Below are 24632 nucleotides of genomic sequence, written 5' to 3' on the forward strand. Positions count from 1 at the left end.
GCAGTCGCTCCCAAGTGACCTTGTTCCAGGCTCCGTGCAAAGGGGATTGGCTGCTTGGGCCCCAGGTGGGAATCCCCTCTCTTTAGAGCAATGCAAAGTGGGCAGGGGGTGGCTCTGGGCCTGTTCCCACCCATGGCATAGAGTTGCCTTGGTGCAGAATAACAAGTGCTGTTGGCCTGGAGCAGGAAGGTAACAAGAGAGGCAGAGTCTCTAGGAGAGAAAAGTTCTCCAGCCGCGTATTGCCCGGCACACTTTGGCCAGCCTCCTAGGTAGGGTCTGCTCCTTGAGCTGCACTGGATAGAATTTATTGAGCACGTGCAACTGGATATATAATGAGCGGACTTCAAAGCACTCGCCCCACTCCCCCTTGCAGGCGCAGCATGCTGCTGCCAGTCCCTGCGCTGCCGTGCTCGTGTTGGAAACAAACCATCTTCTCCGTGCCTGGGCACAACAATTCCTCTCTGCTGCCAATTCTGCCAGGTCTGGGCCTCCCAGGCTGCTGGAGAGTTCAGGCAGCTCATGGTTGCACATGGTTGTATGTAAAACTGAACAGTCCCCTGGGGTCCCTAGAATGGGCTGCAACAGCACACGGTGTAACTTTGGGGACTCTCAGCAAAAGGGGCTAAGAGCCATGCTGTTGTCCTTGTAGGACTCACAAAAGATTCTTTCCGTACATGGTATTTTGCAAGCTCCCCCCGGCATGACCAAATCTGCATTTGGTGTTTGAAATGAAGGAATCAAAGCAGAACTCCCAAGCCTGGAAGTCTGGCTCTACACCAGGCAGAAAGGTTCCTCAGCCGGGTTTTTTCAGTTTCTGACCTCTTTGCCCACGTGCAGCAAGTGGATGGACAAGCAGGCCCCCGGGGCTCCCAGCGTCATGACTGGTGAAGTGAAGAGGATTGTCCCAGTGGGCTTTGAAGACTTCAAAAAAGCTGGGATCATCTGTTGTCCTCAAAAGCCTTTCTATTGGGGTCACATCACTGACAGAACCTGCTCTCGGGAAAGTAACAGTGACTCCAAAGCGACAGGGGCTCCTCTTGGGGTGTCACTTATTCAAAGAGACCAACATCCTCAGGGCCTGGCTATGCTATGGGTGCGACAACAACACAGCGACATATCGCTGCAGCTGTAGCGCTAGAGTGTAGACACTTCCTGCATTGAGAGATGGGGGTTACCGCGATGGTGGGAATCCACTTCTCCAAGTGGCGGTAGCTACGTTGATAGAAGAATTCTGCTGTCACCCCTCACCATGTCTACACCAGGGGCTAGGTCGGCTTAGCTACGGCGCTCGGGTGGGTGAATTCCCCCCCCCCCCAAGACATAGCTAGGTGAATCTGAATTTTAAGTGTAGACCAGCCCTAAAACAGACAAATAAATGCACATGGCCAGATAGACAGATAGATAGATAGATAGATAGATAGATATCTGAGTGAGTGAGTGAGTTTTGGTTTGCTCACATCTAATTCTCAGTTGCTGATCTGTGGGGTCCAGAGGCACCATTTCTTTCATGCTCCATGCGTTTTAAGATACAGCTTCAATGTCTTTCTTTCATGTTTATAGCTAGGGGGTGCCATTTGAGGGCTGTGAAGCCTTCCCCACTTCAGCTTGGAAATTGTGAATACTTTGCCAGACACTTTAGTTCTGAGGTAACTAAATATTAATACAATAATGTTACATGATCAAACATTTAATTCTTTCCCCCCAATATTTCTACCCATATAGCTGCCCGTATAGCTGCTATACTTTGTCCTGCTTTCCCTCCAGCTGCATAACTCCTTCTAATGGAGGAAACTGGGTATCCAGAAAATGAACACAGTGGCCACTTGTGAAAATTTTGGTTTACATGACTTGCCAAACATAACACAAGAACTCTGGGGCAGAGGCAGGGAGAAAATCCAGTTTACCAGGGCAGCATTCATCTGTCTAAACCATGGGACCAGCCTTTCTCCTCCTGAAATTCTCTGCCTCCTTCACGGCGCACTTTCCAATTTCTGCAGCACATGAGGCTGGGGTCCTACAGACGACAGCCTCCTTCAGTCCACAGCTTGATTTGTCCCCACAGCACTATCCATTCTGTGCACTGGATGAGGCCGGGATCCCTTGGGAAAGTGTGTGACCATGCAACTAACGCATATGCTTCCTGGCAGGTGCCATCCACAGATGCTCCTTACAACCTGCCTGAGCAGCATCTACTCAGCCTGAGCTGCGAGTGGGTGTACAAGGCACCAGCCCCACTTTCAATCTGTTTTATGCACGTTTAAAAGAAGACAGGTGCCCACACGGATGGACACGTTTTAGCAGTGTCAGGCCAAGGACCGAATGTCCCTTTCACCCCCACGGGTGACCCTCCAAGTTCAGTTCTGGTGAAGAGCCAGAGGCCCTGGGACTTGGTGCCCCAGCTGATGGCAGGACCCAAAGCTCCCAGCAGAGAGGGGAGCTTTTGGTGACCCGAACCTCCATCTTGTTGAGCCTGCTGGCTCTGTAGCTGCTTCCGCACTCGGGGGTGGTTTGCCAAATTCTGCCGTGGAATCAGTCGGCCTCGGTGTCACTTGCTGCGCTGCCCCCTGCTCAGAACTGCTCTCTTCAGCCCTGGTGAGAGGGGCTGCGTCCAGTCGTTTCACTCCACCCCAACACAGGGAAATAAACTCCCCCTTTGCCCCTGGGCCTTAGGCCAACCCCGTCGCTGGCTACATGTGAAACAAGAGCTGATGGAGATTATTCGGAATATTTCATGTTGCCAGGTGTTGTAAAGCATGAGAAAAATCTTTGCCACCAGCTGGCATATCTCTAATTACCATGGAATTTGGCTTCTACAGGAGACAGGTATAAAAGCTGTGATTGATCACGTGTGGCACAGAATGCCTGCTTTCCTCCTTTCATGTACGCAGGGAACCCCAAACAGTCCAGCATGGCTGGCCTGCCCCGTCCGAGCCAAGGGATAGCCAGGGGAATCTCACTGGCCCATTTTGGAGTAGCCCCTGTATTAGACAGTTGGTATCACAACTGTTTTAGAAATCGAACCATGCACTGATGTCCCATTCTGGTTGTCAGGGGCTCCCAGGAACACATGGGAATGGGCTATGTAAATAGAAGAGAAGTGAATGAGTGCTGGTGTAAGGAAATCTGCAGGAGCCTCCGGGAGTTCACTGTCCACATCCAGTGGGACTTTGGATCCATTTAGCCAAATTGCCTTTGAAAATCTCAGCCTAGATCATCAACACTTTACGCATAGCAGTCTTGTGTTTGAGTGTCTTTAGCAGCCATAAGAGAAAATGCCATTCGATACCTGTTAACTGCAGGCAGCCCCAGGTGTGCCAGAGATGCGGCGTTTGCAGTCACTCGCATGTTCAGAGACACTCTACCTGGACCATTGCCCGAGGGCAGTGGGTGTGTGGGTCGTTTTGCAGGAGGAGTCAGTGTTCATGAGGACAGACTAGTTTTGCCAGGGACTCTCAGGATAGAACCTTTCTGTTCTTTGAACAGGCATGAGACGTTGTTAGAACAGAGCATTGTCTGAACGTTGGAACCTATAGAAATTGTAAATATGGGCACCTGGAGCAGTAATGACTAGTGCACTTGCCATGGCACGCGCCGGTGTCCCACTCCACACGCCTGAATGCTTGGGGTGAGCACTGAGCACGCCAGCTCTTCCAACGGGTTAGATTTCAGAAGATCTCCAGGCTGTCCTCTGCCAGTGACATGCTCATCGCAAAGGAAAAGGACAATATTTTACTAGAAAGTCCTGGTGATTTTGTACAGCTTTAGAGATACAAGTTCACAGATAGTGTTAATGAGCTTTGGTTCTGCTGCCAACATCCACTGAAGCCAAACCATGCCGTGAATCATTTTGCTAGCTGCCGCCGTAGGGGTTGTGAGGTTTTCCACCCAGAGGAGTTGTTCCCTGGTTGGGATGGGGAACGGTGAAGTGCTGGCTGGGTCTGCCAGCTAGGTCTGCAGATGTGAATCCCCTCCGCTGTCTTGTATCTTCCACCATTTCCCCTTGACACCCAGTGCGCACTCACACTCTGCATGCCCCTTGCCAGAGGGTCCGGGGGGGGGGCACTCAGATTCTGAGCTGGGGCCCTGGCTATTGTCTGTATTCTACTGGAGATGTCTATTATAGACCCTGGGGCTGGCTTCTCTATGGAGACTGACAGCTCTTTGGGGCAGGGACTGTGTGCTACAGTGTTTGTACAGCCCCTGGCACAGTGGCACTGCATGCCGGGTTGATCTCTAGGCACCACTGTAATAACTGTCATTAAAAATAACATCAGAGTCCAGTCCAGATCCTCTTGCAGAGATCCAGAGCTACAGGTCCTCCCCTCACCCTGGAACTGAGTCAATCCATTGAGTATTAGATGCTCAGTACTGCGACATATAATAATGGTAAGGGACTCACTTATTACAGAATCAGTTTTATTCATCATTACTAAAGACATCTTGGAAAAGATTGGAAAGTCCAGATTTGGAGCTAGTCTCCTTTCAGACATAGCAAGGCAACAAAAATGATACAAGGTTTAAAAAAACCTGATCTCTGAGGAATGGTTAAAAAAACGAGGCACATTGAGGCCTTGTCTACACTAAAAAATTGTTTGTTGGATGTACAAAGTTCCACGGAGCTGCCAGTGCCAGGGAACCCAGAGATCCCGGTGATGTTTGGACGACAGCTTCAGGGAATAAGGCAGAAAGTGGCCCAGGGAGGCGGAGTGAGTGGTGTCTTGTACCCGTGTAAGGGCAGCATGTCGTGGTAGGATCTCGGCTGGCTGGGTGGCAAATGCCCTTAACTTGAGAGGGCCTTGGGCTGGGACCGGTGGAGTTAGCTGGGCCCTTCCAAAGTGGCCCCTGGATCTGGCAATTAGGCCTTGCAACCCTGAACCAAAGGGTGGCCATATTGACACTGGCCATTAGGTCATTCATCCCTGTACTTCACGGTGCCATATTGACTCAAGCCGTTAGACCACGCAATCCTGAACCCAAGGACAGCCATGCTGACTCTGGACTTAGTGCGCCTAAATCTTGAGTTCAAGAACAGTCTAACCTTTCCAGTGATATCTCACATGACCCATCTTGCATAAAACACATGTTAGTAATGCCATATGTATATCATAACAATGTCTCTCTGAAGAATATGGGGCACAGGGTCACAGCACCTCTGGCAGGGCAGCTGCTAGCAGGGACCAGGGGAAGCTAGAGAGAGCTCCTGGCTGGTTGCTGGGACTTGCAGGCTTGAGACCCTGAGAAGAGGGTGAACAATGTGCTGGGACTGCGGGAGAGCAGCCCCGGGAATTGAAGCAGCACTGGTGGAGGCAGTTAAGAAGAGGAAGCAGAAGCTGTTTCTACAGGATCCCTGGGCTGGAACCCAGAGTACTGTGGGCCTGGTTCCCTGCCACTCACCACTGGGGACATGGCTGGATTTGGAGATACCCACCCCCTGCCCCATCACCCTGGAAGGAAGGAGCACAGATCATGGCACAGCCGGATGGCCGAGTCATAAAGAGGATGCTGCGGTACTTGGACTGAGGTGGGTCTGCAAGCGGTGACAACGATGGACAAGGCACCACCAGGAGAGGGAACTCCGGCTGAGTGAGCTAATCCCTGAGACAAACAGCGGGAGGCGCCACCCTGGTGAGTGAACCCCCTTACAGGGCCTGAGTGCACGCCCTCCTCTTCCTGGGGTCTGGCCAATCTCTGCCAAGCGAGGCTGAGCTGCTCTGTGAGCCCGTCCAGAGATCTGATACTACCCAGATACTTGAGTGTCCTCAGGGCTACACGGTTGCAAAAGTGAGTAGGGGCACGCTGAAGCACACACCACACTTGCTGGCTCAGCCATGTGCATGCTGGGGTGGCCACCTCCCCATTGATGAGACCTGGTACCACCATCTTCCTGGAGCTGCAGCCTGCCCTGCTGCCATCCCTGTCTGTGTTGCTGTTGTCTTCTCTAGCAGTTGACTGGAAGGTGCACATTGGCCCCATGCCATGTAGCCATGTTGTCTCGAAGGGCAAGACACCCTTTATTCCATAACATAATTAAGGAAAATATTTCTCAATGAACTCTCAGTAAAAGGTCAGAAACAGCCAGTGTCCGCATCATGCTAAGGGCATTGGTATTTTCTTTAAATTTGCCAGACCAACCTAACTAACATCTAACACACATTTGAACCTCTTCTTTTCACACCATTGCTCATCCTCAGGCTCTGCTTTGTCTCCGGACAGATCGATTCTCTTTCAGAACGGCCTTGCTCTTTCCACCTGTTTCGTTCATTGACACGTTGGAGTAAACACTCCCCTTCACTCTGTTCTCAGACAAACACTAGTATTAACTGTTTGGTACTGATGGGTTTAGAAAGCGTTTGTTGAGTGGAAGATGACATTTGTGGGGGATTCTTCCCAAGATCCAGTACTTTGCGTTCCAACATCTCCCAGCTTCCTTGGTGAAAATAAGACCAAGGTTTCCTTGCAATATAGAAGAAGAAAGCAGCTTTTCACCCCAGATGGGACTTGAACCCACAATCTCTGGCTTAGGAAACCAGTGCCTTATCCATTAGGCCACTGGGGCCCTGCTGCATAAGTGAAGGAGCAATGGAAATTCCCTCTTATAATTGCACATTCCTCACATTCACTTGGAACCAAATACTCCCTTTATGCACTTTACAGAACTGTCTGCATCCCCTGGCAGCGAGGCAGCGGGGCAGGTCACTGACAGAGCTGAGCACCACCTTTCTGCCAGCCATCTTTAGAGAAGAACCCCACCCTAGAGTCACACCTCCCTCCTCCAGCACCTCCATGTCTGTGGCTCTGAGTGCCAGTAGGATGATTGGGGGGAATCTGGGGTGGGAAGGGGGGTCAGGTCAGCCTGTAAGGAGTAACCAGGTGGGGCAGACCCAGGGGGAGGCTGCGGGCTGCTGTACAATTGGATCCAGTGTCAGCTGGCCGAGTTCCAGGAGATGGGGCTGCAGCTGGACGATTTGAGCAGGATCACCAAGTGAGGGGAGGGGCGGCCTCCCCGGACATTTCTGCGGCCTGCAGGGAATGGAGACAAAGCAGGGGGATGCAGGGACTCAGGGCAGGACCTGCAGATCCGGTAGTGCAGGGCTACAGTTGATGGAGGAGAGAGAGTCCTGCAAGAGGAAGCAGCCGGAGGGAAGCAATAAGTGCAGAGTGCTAGCCAGCCAGCTGAGAGTCACAGGGGTCCAGAAATGGAAATGCTAGCAGGTCCCATGGTGTAATGGTCAGCCCGCAAAATTCTGAATCCTGCAATCTGAGTTCAAATCCCAGTGGGACCTCCTGGGGCTATGCTGGTTTGCTGCAAAGCCTTAGAGTTTAGGGTGCTTGGTTTCCGTGTCTCTGGGTGAACCAGAGTGAATTTTTTCCCTCTTCCTGGGCGACTGATGCCCACTGGAGATAGGTCTTTGGTCCAGCTGGTTCAAGGGTCTGGCCACAATAGGTTGGGGCCCTGGAACTTAACAGTCTGACTAGAGACACCTGAACGTTGTGTTTCTCGCTGCTTCACCTGATGCTCACAAGTTTGGTCCTTGTACCTGCAGTTGCCAACCTCTTCCTCTTGCCCATATGGCGCTTGAATAAAGGAGTGGCAGGGACAGGCTTCATAGTCAGGGCTAGGCAGGAGGGAGGAAGAGTCCCAGGCTGGAGCCCAGCGCACCTCTCCTCCTCTGGGCACCTAGAGCAGAGGCGGCTGGTGCTGACAGCTCCCAGGGAAGGCTTAAAAGGCACAGAGCAACTGTGGGTGGGGCAAGAGGAGAGGAGGAACATGCCCATGTGTGGCCAGCAGACAGCCACAGAGACAGACAGACAGCCTGCTCCCTGCTCCCTGGCATGCCGAACCCCCACTGAAGGCCACCCACAGACCAGCATTCTCTCTGCGGCCAGCATCATAAGGTGGTAGGAAAGCACGGCCAGCCCCCCAGTGAGGCCTCTGACCGTTCCCACTCAAGGGGTCCTTTTGGCGGTGGTGCAGGAGATATTTCCCCAAGAGGCTTTTCCCAGGCTTCTGAGAAGCACCCAGGGCTTGCTCTTGTGGTGGACGGGTGAATACATTTAGGCGGCCTGGCTAGTTCAGCTGGCTGCACATAGAATCATAGAATCACAGAATATCAGGGTTGGAAAGGACCTCAGGAGGTCATCTAGTCCAACCCCCTGTTAAAGCAGGACCAATCCCCAACTAAATCATCTCAGCCAGGGCTTTGTCAAGCCTGACCTTAAAAACTTCGAAAGAAGGAGATTCCACCACCTCCCTAGTTAACGCATTCCAGTGTTTCACCACCCTCCTAGTGAAAAACTTTTTCCTAATACCCAACCTAAACCTCCCGCACTGCAACTTGAGACCATTACTCCTTGTTCTGTCATCTGCTACCACTGGGAACAGTCTAGATCCATCCTCTTTGGAACCCCCCTTCAGTTAGTTGAAAGCAGCTATCAAATTCCCCCTCCTTCTCTTCCACAGACTAAACAATCCCAGTTCCCTCAGCCTCTCCTCAGAAGTCATGTGTTCCAGTCCCCTAATCATTTTTGTTGCCCTCCGCTGGACTCCTTCCAATTTTTCCACATCCTTCTTGTAGTGTGGGGCCCAAAACTGGACACGGTACTCCAGATGAGGCCTCACCAATGTCAAATAGAGGGGAACGATCACGTCCCTCGATCTGCTGGCAATGCCCCTACTTATACAGCCCATAATGCCATTGGCCTTCTTGGCAACAAGGGCACACTGTTGACTCATATCCAGCTTCTCGTCCACTGTAACCCCTAGGTCCTTTTCTGCAGAACTGCTGCCGAGCCATTCGGTCCCTAGTCTGTAGCGGTGCATGGGATTCTTCCGTCCTAAGTGCAGGACCCTGCACTTATCCTTGTTGAACCTCATCAGATTTCTTTTGGCCCAATCCTCCAATTTGTCTAGGGCCCTCTGTATCCTACCCCTACCCTCCAGCATATCTACCTCTCCTCCCAGTTTAGTGTCATCTGCAAACTTCCTGCGGGTGCAATCCACACCATCCTCCAGATCATTTATGAAGATATTGAACAAAACTGGCCCCAGGACCGACCCTTGGGGCACTCCACTTGATACCGGCTGCCAACTAGACATGGAGCCATTGATCACTACCCGTTGAGCCTGACAATCTAGCCAACGTTCTATCCGCCTTATTGTCCATTCATCCAGCCCATACTTCTTTGACTTGCTGGCAAGAATACAGTGGGAGACCATGTCAAAAGCTTTGCTAAAGTCAAGGAACAACACGTCCACTGCTTTCCCCTCATCCACAGAACCAGTTATCTCGTCATAGAAGGCAATTAGCTTAGTCAGGCATGCCTTGCCCTTGGTGAATCCATGCTGACTGTTCCTGATCACTTTCCTCTCCTCTAAGTGCTTCAGAATTGATTCCTTGAGGACCTGCTCCATGATTTTTCCAGGGACTGAGGTGAGGCTGACTGGCCTGTAGTTCCCAGGATCCTCCTTCTTCCCTTTTTTAAAGATGGGCACTACATTCACCTTTTTCTAGTTGTCTGGGACTTCCCCCGATCACCATGAGTTTTCAAAGATAATGGCCAATGGCTCTGCAATCATATCCACCAACTCCTTTAGCACTCTCAGATGCAGCGCATCCGGCCCCATGGACTTATGCTCGTCCAGTTTTTCTAAATAGTCCCGAACCACTTCTTTCTTCACAGAGGGCTGGTCACTTCCTCCCCATGCTGTGCTGCCCAGTGCAGTAGTCTGGAAGCTGACCTTGTTCGTGAAGACAGAGGCAAAAAAAGCATTGAGTACATTAGCTTTTTCCACATCCTCTGTCATTAGGTTGCCTCCCTCATTCAGTAAGGAGCCCACACTTTCCTTGACTTTCTTCTTGTTGCTAACATACCTGAAGAAACCCTCTTGTTACTCTTAACATCTCTTGCTAGCTGCACCTCCAGGTGTGATTTGGCCTTCCTGATTTCACTCCTGCATGCCCGAGCAATGTCTTTATACTCTTCCCTGGTCATTTATCCAATCTTTCACTTCTTATAAGCTTCTTTTTTGAGTTTAAGATCAGCAAGGATTTCACTGTTAAGCCAAGCTGGTCGCCTGCCATACTTACTATTCTTTCTGCACATCGGGATGGTTTGTCCCTGCAACCTCAATAAGGATTCTTTAAAATACAGCCAGCTCTCCTGGACTCCTTTCCCCCTCATGTTATTCTCCCAGGGGATCCTGCCCATCAGTTCCCTGAGGGAGTCTAAGTCTGATTTTCTGAAGTCCAGGGTCAGTATTCTGCTTCTCTCCTTTCTTCCCTGTGTCAGGATCCTGAACTCAACCATCTCATGGTCACTGCCTCCCAGGTTATCATCCACTTTTGCTTCCCCTACTAATTCTTCCCGGTTTGCGAGCAGCAGGTCAAGAAGAGCTCTGCCCCTAGTTGGTTCCTCCAGCACTTGCACCAGGAAATTGTCCCCTACACTTTCCAAAAACTTCCTGGATTGTCTGTGCTCCGCTGTATTGCTCGCCCAGCAGATATCAGGGTGATTGAAGTCTCCCATGAGAACCAGGACCTGCGATCTAGTAACTTCCATGAGTTGCCGGAAGAAAGCCTCGTCCACCTCATCCCCCTGGTCCGGTGGTCTATAGCAGACTCCCACCGTGACATCACCCTTATTGCTCACACTTCTAAACTTAATCCAGAGACTCTCAGGTTTTTCTGCAGTTTCATACTTGAGCTCTGAGCAGTCATACTGCTCCCTTACATACAGTGCTACTCCCTCACCTTTTCTGCCCTGCCTGTCCTTCCTGAACAGTTTATATCCATCCATGACAGTACTCCAGTCATGTGAGTTATCCCACCAAGTCTCTGTTATTCCAATCACATCCTAATTCCTTGACTATGCCAGGACTTCCAGTTCTCCCTGCTTGTTTCCCAGGCTTCTTGCGTTTGTGTATAGGCACTTGAGATAACTCGCTGATCATCCCTCTTTCTCAGTATGAATCATAGAATCATAGAATCATAGAATATCAGGGTTGGAAGGGACCCCAGAAGGTCATCTAGTCCAACCCCCTGCTCAAAGCAGGACCAAGTCCCAGTTAAATCATCCCAGCCAGGGCTTTGTCAAGCCTGACCTTAAAAACCTGTAAGGAAGGAGATTCTACCACCTCCCTAGGTAACGCATTCCAGTGTTTCACCACCCTCTTAGTGAAAAAGTTTTTCCTAATATCCAATCTAAACCTCCCCCATTGCAACTTGAGACCATTACTCCTCGTTCTGTCATCTGCTACCATTGAGAACAGTCTAGAGCCATCCTCTTTGGAACCCCCTTTCAGGTAGTTGAAAGCAGCTATCAAATCCCCCCTCATTCTTCTCTTCTGCAGACTAAACAATCCCAGCTCCCTCAGCCTCTCTTCATAAGTCATGTGCTCTAGACCCCTAATCATTTTTGTTGCCCTTCGCTGGACTCTTTCCAATTTATCCACATCCTTCTTGTAGTGTGGGGCCCAAAACTGGACACAGTACTCCAGATGAGGCCTCACCAGTGTCGAATAGAGGGGAACGATCACGTCCCTCGATCTGCTCGCTATGCCCCTACTTATACATCCCAAAATGCCATTGGCCTTCTTGGCAACAAGGGCACACTGCTGACTCATATCCAGCTTCTCGTCCACTGTCACCCCTAGGTCCTTTTCCGCAGAACTGCTGCCTAGCCATTCGGTCCCTAGTCTGTAGCGGTGCATTGGGTTCTTCCGTCCTAAGTGCAGGACCCTGCACTTATCCTTATTGAACCTCATCAGATTTCTTTTGGCCCAATCCTCCAATTTGTCTAGGTCCTTCTGTATCCTATCCCTCCCCTCCAGCGTATCTACCACTCCTCCCAGTTTAGTATCATCCGCAAATTTGCTGAGAGTGCAATCCACACCATCCTCCAGATCATTTATGAAGATATTGAACAAAACCGGCCCCAGGACCGACCCCTGGGGCACTCCACTTGACACCGGCTGCCAACTAGACATGGAGCCATTGATCACTACCCGTTGAGCCCGACAATCTAGCCAGCTTTCTACCCACCTTATAGTGCATTCATCCAGCCCATACTTCCTTAACTTGCTGACAAGAATGCTGTGGGAGACCGTGTCAAAAGCTTTGCTAAAGTCAAGAAACAATACATCCACTGCTTTCCCTTCATCCACAGAACCAGTAATCTCATCATAAAAGGCGATTAGATTAGTCAGGCATGACCTTCCCTTGGTGAATCCATGCTGACTGTTCCTGATCACTTTCCTCTCCTCTAAGTGCTTCAGGATTGATTCTTTGAGGACCTGCTCCATGATTTTTCCAGGGACTGAGGTGAGGCTGACTGGCCTGTAGTTCCCAGGATCCTCCTTCTTCCCTTTTTTAAAGATGGGCACTACATTAGCCTTTTTCCAGTCATCCGGGACTTCCCCCGTTCGCCACGAGTTTTCAAAGATAATGGCCAAGGGCTCTGCAATCACAGCCGCCAATTCCTTCAGCACTCTCGGATGCAATTCGTCCGGCCCCATGGACTTGTGCACGTCCAGCTTTTCTAAATAGTCCCTAACCACCTCTATCTCTACAGAGGGCTGGCCATCTCTTCCCCATTTTGTGATGCCCAGCACAGCAGTCTGGGAGCTGACCTTGTTAGTGAAAACAGAGGCAAAAAAAGCATTGAGTACATTAGCTTTTTCCACATCCTCTGTCACTAGGTTGCCTCCCTCATTCAGTAAGGGGCCCACACTTTCCTTGGCTTTCTTCTTGTTGCCAACATACCTGAAGAAACCCTTCTTGTTACTCTTGACATCTCTTGCTAGCTGCAGCTCCAGGTGCGATTTGGCCCTCCTGATATCTTTCCTACATGCCCGAGCAATATTTTTATACTCTTCCCTGGTCATATGTCCAACCTTCCACTTCTTGTAAGCTTCTTTTTTATGTTTAAGATCCGCTAGGATTTCACCATTAAGCCAAGCTGGTCGCCTGCCATATTTACTATTCTTTCGACTCATCGGGATGGTTTGTCCCTGTAACCTCAACAGGGATTCCTTGAAATACAGCCAGCTCTCCTGGACTCCCTTCCCCTTCATGTTAGTCCCCCAGGGGATCCTGGCCATCTGTTCCCTGAGGGAGTCGAAGTCTGCTTTCCTGAAGTCCAGGGTCCGTATCCTGCTGCTTACCTTCCTTCCCTGCGTCAGGATCCTGAACTCAACCAACTCATGGTCACTGCCTCCCAGATTCCCATCCACTTTTGCTTCCCCCACTAATTCTACCCGGTTTGTGAGCAGCAGGTCAAGAAAAGCGCCCCCCCTAGTTGGCTCCCCTAGCACTTGCACCAGGAAATTGTCCCCTACGCTTTCCAAAAACTTCCTGGATTGTCTATGCACCGCTGTATTGCTCTCCCAGCAGATATCAGGAAAATTAAAGTCACCCATGAGAATCAGGGCATGCGATCTAGTAGCTTCCGTGAGTTGCCGGAAGAAAGCCTCATCCACCTCATCCCCCTGGTCCGGTGGTCTATAGCAGACTCCCACCACAACATCACTCTTGTTGCACACACTTCTAAACTTAATCCAGAGACACTCAGGCTTTTCCACAGTTTCGTACCGGAGCTCTGAGCAGTCATACTGCTCCCTTACATACAGTGCTACTCCCCCACCTTTTCTGCCCTGCCTGTCCTTCCTAAACAGTTTATAACCATCCATGACTGTACTCCAGTCATGTGAGTTATCCCACCAAGTCTCTGTTACTCCAATCACGTCATAGTTCCTTGACATCACCAGGACCTCCAGTTCTCCCTGCTTGTTTCCAAGGCTTTGTGCATTTGTATATAAGCACTTGAGATAACCTGTTGATCGCCCCTCATTCCCAGTATGAGGCAGGAGCCCTCCCCTCACAGACATTCCTGCCTGTGCTTCCTCCCGGAATCCCGCTTTCCCACTTACCTCAGGGCTTTGGTCTCCGTCCCCCGGTGAACCTAGTTTAAAGCCCTCCTCACTAGGTTAGCCAGCCTGCTGGCAAAGATGCTCTTCCCTCTCTTCGTAAGATGGAGCCCGTCTCTGCCCAGCACTCCTCCTTCATGGAACACCATCCCATGGTCAAAGAATCCAAAGCCTTCTCTCCGACACCACCTGCGTAGCCATTCGTTGACTTCCACGATTCGACGGTCCCTACCCAGGCCTTTTCCTTCCACGGGGAGGATGGACGAGAACACCACTTGCGCCTCCAACTCCTTTATCCTTCTTCCCAGAGCCACGTAGTCCGCAGTGATCCGCTCAAGGTCATTCTTGGCAGTATCATTGGTGCCCACGTGGAGAAGCAGGAAGGGGTAGCGATCCGAGGGCTTGATGAGTCTCGGCAGTCTCTCCGTCACATCGCGAATCTTAGCCCCCGGCAAGCAGCAGACTTCTCGGTTTTCCCGGTCAGGGCGGCAGATAGATGACTCAGTCCCCCGGAGGAGAGAGTCCCCGACCACCACCACCCGCCTTCTCCTCTTGGGAGTGGTGGTCGTGGAACCCCCAACCTCAGGACATCGCATCTCATGCCTTCCAACCAGCGGAGTCTCCTTCTGCTTTCTCCCCCCAGACATATCATCTGGTCCACTCTCCGCAATGGTACCTGTGGAGAGAACATGAAAGCGGTTAGTTACCTGTGTTTGTGTTACTGGAACCCGGACATTCCGCTATGAGGCAGGAGCCCTCCCCTCTCGAGCGCTCCTGCTCCTGCTTCCTCCCGGTATCCCACTTCCCACTTACCTCAGGGCTTTGGTCTCCTTCCCCTGGTGAACCTAGTTTAAAGCCCTCCTCACTAGGTTAGCCAGCCTGCTTGCGAAGATGCTCTTCCCTCATCTGGCTCTTAATCTGAAGGCTGAAGTTACAATTCCCTGTTCGGGTGCTTGGGGCTCCTCTTCAACAGTACAGCACACAATCCGCTTAAGCCCCCACCCAGTAATCTGGGGAAACTAACCAGGGCCACTGGGTGCCTCTCAGAGGCCATACTTTCCTCACTCACCAGCACTGAGTGGAGAAAAGAAACTTTAATAAAAAGGAGGAAAATCACCTTGTCTTAACTTTGGAAAACACCACAATCAGGATTCATAACACGACACTATGAGCAAAACACCCGCCCACAGTACGCTCGGCGGTGTCCTTATGCCTCGGGCTCTGAAATCCAGAGACCAAAAGCTCTTTGGAAGTGCCCCTCCCTTCACTGCACCTCACTCCCAGCTGCTGTCCTGGGTCAATGAAAACCCAGAGATCACCTCTCACCCCCTGGGGGGAAAGCCCCTTTCTCTCTCCCCTGTCTGCCCACATTGCCAGTCACTTGCCGTTCCACCCTGTCACTGCTCTGCTGGCCACCCTCTCTCCTCTGGGATGTCTTGCGGTCCCACTAAGAGCGGTGCAGGCTCCCTAAAAGTAGCGGCCACCAGAGCCCGAACGGTAGCCCCATCCCTTCCTCTTGACTCCACGCACCTGCATCACCCCTTCTCCCCGAGGCCCCACTCCTGCGCTGACTCTTCCCCCCAAGACCCCACCTCCCGATCACTGCTCTCCGCCCCCTCCCCACCCTCCCTCGCCCTTATGGTCATTACAAAGTGGTAAGGCAGAGCCCTCCCATTTCTAAAAGTCCTGGGGCGTTGTGCCCCCCTGTTCACACACCCCTGGGTCCCGGCGCTTCACACAGCTCTCACTGATCTCAGCTGTTAGCGAGGGATCCTCACCGCTTGCACAGACTCGGCAGTTTCCTGCCTGAGAGACACTGTCCCAAAGCAGGACTAACGCTTAGACCTGGTTCTCGGGGATTTCAGATCTGTTGATCTGCAGCAAGGCTCTCCATTGAGTCTCAGTCAGCTCTGGTATTGCACAGAGAAGAACAAGAGGGTCAAATGGTGCCGGGAACCCTTCAGAAGAACCCACCCCACCAAGGACCAACACTTGTCTCCTCCCGCTCTCAGCTCCACTGAGATGTTTTGGGGGGTCACGCCTCGCCTTTCTCACCCTAGGGGCTTGGGAGAGCAGCTATAGCCAGGTGCCCCAGTGGCGCAATTGGTTAGCGCACAGTACTTATAGGGCAGTGCTGAGAGGAGCTATGCTGAGGTTGTGAGTTCAAGCCTCACCTGGAGCACTGGTTTTCATTAACCAAATGGTTTCACCCACTTGTTTGTTTGGCCCTGTGGAGGGTAGAATGCCAGCCCAGGGGACACTGAGGATGGGGGAGGACTCAAAAATGCCCCCTTCAATTATTCCCTCCTCTCCAGAGTGCAGGTCAGAATCTACAATCCTTTCTCCCCCACCAGCCGCTGTGCCAGGATCCCTCAAGCAGAGCCTCGAGTCCTGCGGATGCTTGACGCCTGGGGAGGGAGGGGGTAAGGTAGCCATTTTGTTAGAGGGCTTTCTCTTCCCCTGCCCTCTTCCCCAGTTCTTGTCACGCAAGCAGCAAGCAGCAAAAGACCAGAAGTCTGAAGTGCAGACAATGCGATGTTTCCTGGGGTTAGTTTCCAAGGAAGCATATTCTGAAGCCCTTCACACCACTGGGGCTTATCTCTATACACCGATAGACTCTGTTCCCCAGTGTTCCCTTCCCAGCTCCGACACTGCAAAGCGTTTACCCCGCATCCCCCTTCCTGGCTCCGATGCTGCAGAGCCTTGCCTGTGTCTCTGTTCCCCGTTCCCATTCCCCCACTTCGCAAACATGATTCCAATTTCCACTTCCACTTCCTGTTTGACTCCAGATTATATGGTAATATTCTCAGCTATACCTTAACCAATCATTTTACTGAAATGTAATTAACCAATCCTAATATATTGTAACATAATTCTCTAACCAATTATATCCCACTACACTAATGAACTTACACATAGCAAAATTAATTATACAACAGTCAGAAACAATTAGAGAACCAGACAGATTGACAACAGAAAAGTGGGGGCCGTAAAGATAAAACATATTGAAATGAGGGTTTCACAACCACAACCATTGAGAAGGGATTACTTGCCAGACAGGAGGCTCTCTTAAGATCTGTTTCTGTATCTGGTGGTGATGGGCACTATCAGGACAGGATCGTCTTCCTAACCGCCCAATACCACCGTATTTCAATGGGATGGGTTTGGGATGTGAGGATGTGACCGTTCACTTCCCCTGCAGCTTAGCCAAAGGCCTTAGCCTAAGAACCCAGCCTCAGACTCTCCTGGGGAGAGAAGGCCCGCGCACAGGCAGACTGTGATTTTGATTCTTTGTTTTGTACCCCGTAACTAGCTAAGTGATGAAAACACACAGTAAAAATACACTGTGATAAAAAAAAGCCTGTACTCTTAAAGTATAGGCTTTACAGGCAGGCCTGAATATCTCTATTCTAACAAGGATCGTTTGGGAAATTAGCCTTTGCTGACAAGGTTTGTCTCTGTTCCTATTTCACCTTCCGGTGTTATGCAGAGGGATCTTTGGCATATTTTTGCGAGCTTAATAACTATCTCCGAAACTTTATTTACTCAAACTTCAAAATTGGTGTCACCTGATTTTTGCATTGCCCTGTGAAAAAACAACGTACACGTGGGGCTTTCTACAGGGCGTCATGATGCTAAAGTTGGGGAATTCAATCGCTGTACTTTTGTGTGTGTGGGGGGTTGCTTCTCTACAGCTGACTCAGAGCTTCCAGCCTCGGGCTGCCCCTGCCTCACTGCCAGGCACACCGGGCTGTTAGCTGCACCCACTGTCCTTGCCAGGGGTCCCCGCTGAACCTGGCGGGTGACTCTGCAGGTGGAGAAGGTGCTGTGTAGCGATGTAGAGCAGGTGCAGGAAGGAGCCGGGGTCACTATTCAAATTCTGAGTTGCACAATTTTCCAAAGTTGGGAATGTCCAAAACCAATTCTAACAGGAAGGCGAATGCAGAGCAGTTACACTGGAGGGGCCCAGACCTGCAGTGGGGGCACAGTGGAAATTAATAATGGGAAGATCATTTGTTAAATTAGTCTTCACTGACAAGATTTGTCTCTGTTCTTATCTCACGTTATTGTGTTATTTAGAGGAATCGGTACATATTTTTACTGTAGTAATTAAACCCTTAACTTTATTTAATCAAGCCAAAAACTTTGTGTCACTTTTTTTTTCTCTCTCCTAGCAGGAATGAATTGAATTTTGTGACATTCTGGAAAGTGCAGAGAGATTAACTGTGGGGAATTCAGTCTCTGTGTTTGTGAGCTGATGTTTTCCTCTCACAGTTCAGTGCCTGCATGGAAATCCTAAGAGGGATCTAAGGGCTGGTGTACGCTGGACACTTAACTGGCAGAGCTACGTGTCTCAGAGTGTGAAAAATCCACACCCCCAAACCAATACAGTTAAGCTGACATAAGCCCTGGTTAGATAGAGCTAAATAGAAGGAAAAATTGTTCCGTCAATGTAACTATTACAGCGATGGGAAAACCCCTCCACTCGCTGTAGCAACTGTCTACTCCAAAGTGCTATCGCAGTGTCACAGCAGTGTTTTAAGTGTAGACAACCTCAGAGTGAGACCAGATCTGGCTCCAGTTCACACGCTGTGGCACTAAGATTGCAGTAGTCATAACATTCTTGTGCTTCCATCACTGGCAGGATTTGAACCTGCGCGGGGCGACCCCAATGGAATTCAAGTCCATTGCCTTAACCACTCGGCCACAACTACGTGATGTATGGCTATTTCACTACACTATGATTCAGTTCTCACAGAATTGTCACTTCAAATTGTTCAGATCCCTTCCCCAGCAAACTCACGGCTGTGTATTAGTGTAAGTGTGTCCATGGCTGAACAGCAAGAATTCCTGCCCATTTCCCTTCCGGCTGGAGCATGATGAGAGTGTGTTTGTGTTAATGACATTGCTGTTGATCATTGTTCATTCCCCATGTTGACAATTCAGACAGTCCCTTTCCTATTCAAATCTCCAGCACATCATTCCAATAGCAGGGGTCAGGATTTCTCCAGGGCATGGACATTTTTCAGGGGGTTGGTGCGTGAACTCAGCCTTGCATTCCATCCTTGATGTTTCATGGACTAACAAGAGCAGCATAAAGAAAGAGCCGAGCCAATATCTCCCTGTCAGGGATGCAGGTGGCCACATCCCATCTGTCTGACCATTGCCATCGCAGGAGAGAAGGGTTCACTGGAGTTGAATGCCCTGGCTCAGACAAAACACATAAGGAGGTTTTGCTGTGCAAAGGAAATTGTGTCTCTGTGTTTTCCCCAGTGACTCCTAGATCCCACCCCCAACATCTTCTGGTTGAACGAGGATGGGTCATTCAGAAAATCATCTTGTTTGGATGTAAAGATCTGAAATGATGGGAAAATTGACCATTCTTCCTAGTTTAAATTCTGTAACTTCTACATTGGACAATAATACTCAGCTCTTCACTGGCCATATGAGGTCTGGGGCTGGGGAAGGAATGTGTTCGGAGACATGACTCAGCATGACAGACTCAGGGTTCTGGATCCAACCCAGCCAGCAAAGCGCTGACACATGGAAAGGAGGTGTCCACAGATCACATTCGCCACCACCGCGCAATGGGAGCTGACGTTCAGTTCCACCATGTCTCCGAATCCTCTCCGGAGTCACTGTCTCTGGAACATCCCATTGGGGCGGCTCACCCCTCACAGCGATATCCTGCTCCGGCTACAGATTGCATGGCAGCGCCGCCGTCCAGATCCCCAGTGGGATTTAGTGGTCTGCCGTATGAGAGACAATAACTCCACCGGAGAACCACAAATGTTCAAACTATAAAAAAGTGACCTCTGCCTTGTAGGCCACACTCACTGCTGGGGACCTACACAGGGATAAGGCTGACACTCAGAGGAGCTCTGCGTTTCTGGTCTACATGGAATTATTTGTGCATTAAATCTATCAGGATGAAGGGGTTCGAGTTACCTGTGCCCTGTTCCTTTAAGGCATTGGAGCAATGCTGGGGAGATTGAAGGGCACAGAGCTGGGGAGCAGTGTGTGCTCCAAGGAAAGTTGTTGTGCTCTGGTGACACAGAGTGGGTGTGGGGGTTTTGTAAGCCGTGGGGTTTGTATACAGATAAAATTTACTAACCCGCAGGTTCAAAGCTGTTCCTGCTCTGGGCGACACAGGGCAGTCTTTGCTGAGAGTGTAGCTCAGTAGGTGAATATTTGCCTGGAGGGCAATGGGTTCCTAGTTCAAATCCAAGTGCTTCCCTTTTTCAAATGAAAATCAATTTCCACACCCACCTCCAGTGTGTTCAGGGGTCCGCTGAATGGGGATGCTTGAAATGAATGTAAACACTCAGCAGTTGCCCTTGCGAATGTAGAAAACCCAGCAGAGCTGTCCAGCAGCTGAAATCCATTCCTGTCCTCGCGTCTCCAAGAGGGACACTCTGTATTTGCGGCATGTGCGACACCTCTGGGACGATGACAGGTGAAAAAATGCTGGATTCAATGACAGCTGAGACCACAGGAGGGGAAGGTGAATGGCAGCACTGCACAGGGTCATAACACTCAGATCCGGGGCTTCACTGTCACTACCCCTGTGTTTGCCCTCATTTATATCTTAAGAAACACACCCTCCCCCTCCCCCACATACTGTCACACCCACCTTTTCCCCTGGAGCCCAACCCAACCCTACACTACCCCTCTCCCACACACACACCATGGGACACAGCCTCTCCATGACTCACCCAGGTCAGGACTTGCCTCTGCATTGCCCCAACAGGGGAGCAGAGAGCCTGAAGGGCCACAGGAGACAGATGAAGATCGGCCGGAATAGAAAAGTCTTCCCTTCGCTTCTTCAGAGTCTCGTTAACCTCACCCAGGAGAAGTTCCAGCACTGGGTGGCTCAAAGCACCAACCTTCCCCTCAGCAGCGGAAGGTGGGAACCAGCTCGATCACACAGAAGGAGGCTCCCCACCTCTGCTGCTGCTGTCCTGCAGCCTTTCCTATGGATTTGTTTTAGGTAATGCAACCCCCTCGCCCCCAATCCATCCATGGAACAATGAGAGTGGGCACTAACTGTGGGCTCCAGTGGTGCAGTGGGTTAGCCCACATTACCTAGAGAGCAGTGCTGTGTAGAGTGATGTTTAGGTTATGAGTTCAAACCTCAACCGGAGCACCCACTTTCTTTAAGCGAGTAGCTTCTGCCAATCATTTTGCCCTGCGGAAAATACAATTCCAACCCAGCAGACACCGAGGTCCCTTCCTTTACCGAGTGCAAGGCAGATTTCACACACCTGCAAGGCTCCGCTCTCCACCCGCCACCTGTGTCAGGAGGGGTAAAGCCGAGCCCAGAGCTCTGCCCATCCTGTGATTCTTCACCCCATGACTCCTCCTCAATCTTTGCTCCCCAAACCACCTCTGTGCACACTTTTGTTTTGTGCTCTTTGTTACGAGTCGTTCTCTCTTGGGACTGAGAGAGGCCAGGCAGAAATCCACCTTCTCCAACCCATCCTAATCCAAGTCTCCAATATTGCAACCAGTATAGGTAAGCCAGGCAAGGCGGATTGGTTTATCTTTTGTTTTATGTGAATTTTCCCTGTGTTAAGAGGGAGGTTTATTCCTGTTTTCTGTAACTTTAAGGTTTTGCCCAGTGGGGGATCCTCTGTGTTTTGAATCTGAATACCCTGTAAAGTATTTTCCATCCTGATTTTACAGAGATGATTTTTATCTTCCTTTTTTTAAAATAAAATCCTTCTTTTAAGAACCTGAGTGATTTTTCCATTGTTCCAAGATCCAGGGGTTTGGGTCTTTGATGATTTTGTAACCAATTGGTGAGGATATTATTCTCAAGCCTCCCCAGGAAAGGGGGTGTGTAGGGCTTGCGGGGATATCTGGGGGGAAGATGTCTCCAAGTGGGCTCTTTCCCTGGTCTTTGTTTAAAACAAAATGGCTCCATGTCTAGATGGCAGCCGGTATCAAGTGGAGTGCCCCAAGGGTCGGTCCTGGGGCCGGTTTTGTTCAATATCTTCATAAATGATCTGGAGGATGGTATGGATTGCACTCTCAGCAAATTTGTGGATGATACTAGGAGGAGTGGTAGATACGGTGGCAGGTAGGGATAGGATACAGAGGGCCCTAGACAAATTGGAGGATTGGGCCAAAAGAAATCTGATGAGGTTCAACAAGGATAAGTGCAGGGTCCTGCACTTAGGACGGAAGAATCCAATGCACCTCTACAGACTAGGGACCGAATGGCTCGGCAGCAGTTCTGCAGAAAAGGACCTAGGGGTGACAGTGGACAAGAAGCTGGATATGAGTCAACAGTGTGCCCTTGTTGCCAAGAAGGCCAATGGCATTTTGGGATGTATAAGTAGGGGCATAGCGAGCAGATCGAGGGACGTGATCGTTCCCCTCTATTCGACATTGGTGAGGCCTCATCTGGAGTACCGTGTCCAGTTTTGGGCCCCACACTACAAGAAGGATGTGGAAAAATTGGAGAGAGTCCAGCGAAGGGCAACAAAAATGATTAGGGGTCTGGAACACATGACTTCTGAGGAGAGGCTGAGGGAACTGGGATTGTTTAGTCTGCAGAAGAGAAGAAGGAGGGGGGATTTGATAGCTGCTTTCAACTACCTGAAAGGGGGTTCCAAAGAGGATGGTTCTAGACTATTCTCAGTGGTAGAAGATGACAGGACAAGGAGTAATGGTCTCAAGTTGCAGTGGGGGAGGTTTAGGTTGGATATTAGGAAAAACTTTTTCACTAGGAGGGTGGTGAAACACTGGAATGTGTTACCTAGGGAGGTGGTGGAATCTCCTTCCTTAGAAGTTTTTAAGGTCAGGCCTGACAAAGCCGTGGCTGGGATGATTTAATTGGGGATTGGTCCTGCTTTGAGCAGGGGGTTGGACTAGATGACCTCCTGAGGTCCCTTCCAACCCTGATATTCTATGATTCTATGATTAGACCACAAGAGAAAAGCCTTTCCAAGCACTTCTTTCGAAAAGGTGGACACTGTGTTTCTCGGGTCAGCTACTGAGGGGGGCAGAGACTCTCTGGGCACAAGAAGTCGAGTTCCCAGCGAGACGTGAGACTTAATTCTATGGAGCCAGGTGCAGGACTTTGGCAGGGAGGCTTAGGCATGGGGGGATTGGGGTGCAGCGGGCGGGCCGGCTGTCTAGGTGCAGAGATTTATTGACCCTGAGGTGCAGAGGGAGGAAGAGGAGGAGGAATCGGCAGTGGGCGTGGAGAAAAAGAGGATGGGCAGAGGCTCTCAGCAAGCCTGGCCAACTCAGTCCATAGAGCATCAGGCTCTTAATGGGAGGGGCCAGGGTTCAAGCCCCTGTCCAGGCACTCAGCTCTTGAGTGCCAGGAGCCAAATCATTCCTGGTGGTGTCCAGAGCCATGTGTGGGAAAGGGAGGCTGAGACTTGTGCACCCTGCTCTGTGGCAGGGATCCTGGTAGCTCAGACTCAGGGAAGGCTTCTGTACTCAGAGGTGCTGACTTGGAGACTTCCTGGGGGTTGCTTGACCCCTGCCCCCACCCCTGTCCAGTCTCTTGCCATGCCACCCTATTTCTTCCTCTCCCCAGTCCTCCCGCATGCCTGGTCACTGGCAGAGGGGAGGAGCTGAAGGAGAAGAGGAAGAGCTTGTGGGCCAGGCCTGCTAGCAGGTGGGAGGTCCGGGGGTGGGGAGCTGGCTGCCAGTGGGCGCTGAGCACCTGTTTTTTTGTTTCTGTTCGTGCTGCAGCCCCATAGCACCCAGGGAGTCGGTGCCTCTGGCTGCACTGACGGCTCCCTTCACACTCTGGAGAGAGGAACAGAACCAGGGTTATGGCTGATCTATGGGGCAGGGGGCATTAGGTGAGTGGCAGAGGCTTCAGGTGCTGAGAGTTTGCCTCACACCTCAGGGGGACAGTGTGAGGTGGAGTCCCAGGGATCTCTATGAAAGGAGCAGAAGAAGATTTACTTGGGGTGGGGAGAGAATTGAGAGCATCTCAGGGGTTGTAGAGAGTATTGCCCAGGTTAGAGACTGGCTGTCATAAATATAAAGGGAAGGGTAAACACCTTTGAAATCCCTCCTGGCCAGAGGAAAAATCCTTTCACCTGTAAAGGGTTAAGAAGCTAGGATAACCTCACTGGCACCTGACCAAAATGACCAATGAGGAGACAAGATACTTTCAAAAACTGGGAGGAGGGAGAAAAACAAAGGGTCTGTGTCTGTCTGGGTGATGCTTTTGCCGGGGACAGAACAGGAATGGAGTCTTAGAACTTAGTAAGTAATCTAGCTAGATATGCTTTAGATTATGATTTCTTTAAATGGCTGAGAAAATAAGCTGTGCTGAATAGAATATATATTCCTGTCTGTGTGTCTTTTTGTAACTTAAGGCTTTGCCTAGAGGGATTTTCTATGTTTTGAATCTAATTACCCTGTAACATATTCACCATCCTGATTTTACAGAGGTGATTTTTTTTTTTACTGTTTCTTCTGTTAAAATTCTTCTTTTCAAGAACTGAATGTTTTTTTCATGGTTCTTAAGATCCAGGGGTTTCGGTCTGTGGTCACCTATGCAAATTGGTGAGGATTTTTACCAAACCTTCCCCAGGAAGTGGGGTGCAAGGGTTGGGAGGATTTTGGGGGGAAAGACGTTTCCAAACAATGCTTTCCTAATAAAATAAACCCGGATAAACGTTTGGTGGTGGCAGTGGAAGTCCAAGGGCAAAGGGTAAAATAGTTTATACCT

The 24632-nt window shown here is 50.4% G+C and overlaps 3 non-coding genes across 3 annotated transcripts; 1 reads left to right on the forward strand and 2 right to left on the reverse strand.

The window, feature by feature from the left end:
• Positions 1–6483: 6483 nt before the first annotated feature.
• Positions 6484–6556, reverse strand: TRNAR-CCU. Its single transcript has one exon. It is a non-coding gene; the product is annotated as a tRNA-Arg (tRNA).
• Positions 6557–16012: 9456 nt separating this feature from the next.
• Positions 16013–16106, forward strand: TRNAI-UAU. Its single transcript has 2 exons — positions 16013–16050; positions 16071–16106. It is a non-coding gene; the product is annotated as a tRNA-Ile (tRNA).
• A 2451-nt stretch (positions 16107–18557) lies between these two features.
• Positions 18558–18639, reverse strand: TRNAS-UGA. The gene has a single exon. It is a non-coding gene; the product is annotated as a tRNA-Ser (tRNA).
• Positions 18640–24632: the final 5993 nt, after the last annotated feature.

This window comes from Chelonia mydas, chromosome 12 (assembly GCF_015237465.2).
Source record: "Chelonia mydas isolate rCheMyd1 chromosome 12, rCheMyd1.pri.v2, whole genome shotgun sequence".
NCBI classification, from domain to species: domain Eukaryota; kingdom Metazoa; phylum Chordata; order Testudines; family Cheloniidae; genus Chelonia; species Chelonia mydas.